At 37.7% G+C, this 3897-nt stretch overlaps 1 pseudogene; it reads right to left on the bottom strand.

The window, feature by feature from the left end:
• Positions 1-2689: 2689 nt before the first annotated feature.
• LOC103268384 lies at positions 2690-3235 on the bottom strand (annotated as a pseudogene).
• Positions 3236-3897: the final 662 nt, after the last annotated feature.

Below are 3897 nucleotides of genomic sequence, written 5' to 3'. Positions count from 1 at the left end.
CCTTTGCCTCCCAAAGTGCTGGGACTACAGGCATGAGCCACCACAGCCAGCGGAAGGACCCTTTTCTGAACACCTTTTAAACTCACAGTGCCAGAGGGAAGAAATCAATCAATAACATCAAATGCTGAGATTATTACGATGTGCTTTGTAATAATACAACTTATAAATACCTTTTAAAAGTCACCATCTTGCATTGTGAAACACATATTCATTATTAACATTTGTCAAAATATGATATACAGATAAAAATATTAAATTTTTAATTATAATATGTATTACAGAAGCAATATGAGCATAGTTTCTTAAAAATTTAAAAGGATTTAGCTGGGCATGGTGGCTCACACCTGTAATCCCAGCACTTTGGGAGGTGGAGGTGAGAAGATTGCCTGAGTCCAGGGTTTGGAGTTCAAGACCAGCCTGGGCAACTTGGCAAGACTTTGTCTCTATAATAAATAAATAAGTAAAAAATTAGTCAGGTGTGGTGACACATACCTATTATTCCAGCTACTTGGAAGGATGAGGTGGAAGGTTCACCTGAGCCCAGCAGGTCGAGGTTACAGTGGCCGTGAGCATGCCACTGCACCCCAGCCTGGGTGACAGAGTGAGACTCCTACTAAAAAAAAAAAATCAAAAGAATTTAATTATAAAAAACTTTTAACATCACATATACCGATATTGGATAAAGTTTCTTCCTGATAAATTTATATCATTTATCAAATTAAAATTATATTATAATTCAAAAGCTGGTAATTAGGTTAAATGCATTCAAATGAATGAACCAATAACTACTGCGTCTACATAAATTTCAAAATCCTCTTCCCTGGCATGTAGGGCCCAACATCGCTGGCCCTTATTTCTCTCCAGTCTTACCCTTTCTCCCCTTCCTTGTTATGCCCAGGCTGGAGTGCAGTGGCACAGTCACAGCTCACCACAGCCTTGACCTCCTGGGCTCAGGCGATCCTTCCACCTCAGCCTCCTGAGTAGTTAGGATTACAGGCACATGCCATCATTCCTGGCTTTTTAAAAAATTAATTTTTGTAGAGATGAGATCTTGCTGTGTTGCCTAGGCTTGTCTTTAACTCCTGGGCTCAAGTAGTCCTTTCACTTTGGCCTCCCAAAGTGCTGTGATTACAGGCTTGAGCCACCACACTCAGTTCCAATTGTAATTCTCAAAATACTTGTGTCTGGTTCTGGATTCAATATTGTGTTAGCCTCATAAAAATGGTTGTGAAGTTATTTAATATTTAAAAGATTTTGCATGATACTATATTTTCTCTTTTCATTATTGGGAGAACTCACTAATTAACTTGTCTACCTAGGATTCTCTTTATACAAAAAAACTTAAGAAATTCCATTTCTTTAATAGATATTCATTATTCATATTTTATATTTCTTTGTTGTCAGTTTTTAAAAGTTGTATATTTTTAGAAATGTGTTTATTTCATTTGAGTCATCAGGCTTATTTTTATCTTTTTATGTCTTTTGAAACTTCAGGGAGGTATCATTTTTATTTCTATTATTGATAATTTATGTTCACTTTCTGTCTTTTTCTGATTCCTAGCTTGAATCCATTGTGTCTGAAAACAGGAAAAATTCCTTTCTAATGAGCATGTGATGATTAATATTATGTGTCAGTTTGAATGGGCCATGGAGTACCCAGATACTTAGTCAAACGCTATTCTTGATGTTTCTGTGAGGGTGCTTTTGGATGATACTAACATTTAAATCAGTAGACGGTGTAAATAAGTTACCCTTCATAATGTGTCTAGAAATTGTTTTGATGTCATATATGTGTGTAAAAATAAACTGCAGAGTCATATTTTTCATCATAGGATGTCTTCCACCAAAAAGGGGTTGACTCATTCCACTGCCGTGAAATGAGAATGGAGAACTATTCACCTTCATCCAATCATGGACTACCCTCAGGCTGGAATGCAGTTTTGGTAAGACTTCATCTACCCATAATTTTTGTCTACTCCCATGATGTGGCCTTCAGTAGGCTTTTAACTGAGAATTCAGTTGCTCTTTTCTCTCTTCAGTACTAACTACATTGAAATTTCCATTCTGCTTGTTAGAATTATTTGACTTAGTCATCCATTTAGGCTTTTGCTTTACACGTCTTCAGAATACGTTAGTGTTTGAGATAAAGATTGATGATGTTTGAGGTCTCTTGCCTCTCCAATTCTGTCACTCGAACCCACACAACTGCCAAAACTGTGATTGTTTACCTGCTTCAGCAACAATTTCATGTCTTAACCGAGCTCATATTCTCAGTCTTCAATTCATACGCAGAATCAGTTAATGTCCTCAGAGGAAAAGGAAACTATGGCTCTTCAGTCTACCTCTGAATTTACCTCTGTTTTCTCTGAAATTTCAGTCCCTCTAAGCTTTTCTGCTTCAGCAGCTCACTGACACCTTAAAAGAAAATGATAGTTTGTATGGTTTTCCTATTTGCCTTGAATACTTTATCCTGCCTTGAAGCATACGTCATGATATCCATATTACCTCTATTTAGAGAACTCCTAAAAGTATACAATTAAAATGTGCATCTTTCCTATGCTACAGATTTTTTTTTCAATAGAGAGTTTTTATTACATCTTTAAGATATCACTCTGTAGATCTTAAGGAATCATCTGGTTTCTCGTTGTGTCTGCAGTATGACAACTCTTAGATCTTATTCTACAGTCTGCTAAACTGCTCCTTTTTCAGAGACATTAACACTACCCTAAAATTTTCTAATATCTTGGTTTCTAACTGTTATGGCTTGCTGAATCCAAGAAGCTGAATTTGACACAAGTTCAATGTCATTTTCTTCAAGAATTAACTCATCTTTCTGGACTTGAGATACTGAACAAGCAATGCCTGGCCTCATTTGAACCCTGAAGATGTATTTTCACCCAAGAAATTTCAGATTTCAACAAAAGACCATTCTCCTGAATGACAACATTGGTGGGGAAGTGAGCATACATGGGCCTCACTTTGTAACTGAAGTCCATGGAACACCCTTGATCATGTTCTGTACATGACTACAGATAGTGTAAGCAGTAGCCAGCTCTTTTCTATTTTCCCAGCTTTTGTCAACCTGGAGCTTCCTCTGTTTCTTTCCATAGAGACTGAGTTCTACATTGATGTGATTGAATTCCCTCCCCTGGACCCTTCACAATCACTGTACACCCTTCAGAGTGATGACTTTTTCTGGAATATGGACAATCTGAGTTTTGAGAATAGTCCTCATTTTCACAGTAGATGTAGCAGAGAGAGCGGCAGATTCATTTTTCTGAATGCCTTTAAAACATTTCTATTTTAACGAGTTCAAAACAGAACACATCCTTTTATTCTCTCACATCTATGGTAGCTCCACCAGACTCCCACTTATCAACCATGTTTGGGATGAGGGATGGCTGCCATATTAAATAGAGGAGACTTGGAAGTCCTCACTGAGAAGATAACCTTGGATCAAAGACCAGACAGAGAGAAGGTGCAAGCCTCCTCTTGGAATGTTTGTGGGAAGAGACACAGGAATAGCAAGTTCAAAGGCACTGATAAAGGAGTGTGCCTGAGTGTCCTAAAGTCAATACAGCTGAGGCAGAGGGATTAAGGGAGAGTCATGGGGGGTAACTTCAGACCAGAACTTACCTAAGCATTATCTCGAATTCTTCATTCTCTTTCAACACTTCATATCTAATAAATGTCATGTTCTACAAGTTTTATCAATGAAATATTTTTTGTATACATGCCTAAACTACCCTCACTTATCTTATATTGCCCATAGACAACTGCAAGTCAGATACTGACCCTCCCAGTTCTTGGAACTCCCCACTCCAAGCGAATTCCAAAGAAAACATTCCCTTCTGCCACCACCACTATCACAGTCACAGGATAAGACTTTAAAGGTTT

Source organism: Carlito syrichta, unplaced genomic scaffold, assembly GCF_000164805.1.
Source record: "Carlito syrichta isolate Samal-C Ts95f unplaced genomic scaffold, Tarsius_syrichta-2.0.1 Scaffold308821, whole genome shotgun sequence".
NCBI lineage: Eukaryota > Metazoa > Chordata > Mammalia > Primates > Tarsiidae > Carlito > Carlito syrichta.
Note: the sequence above shows the minus strand (reverse complement) of the source record. Positions and strands in the feature narration are given on the sequence as shown.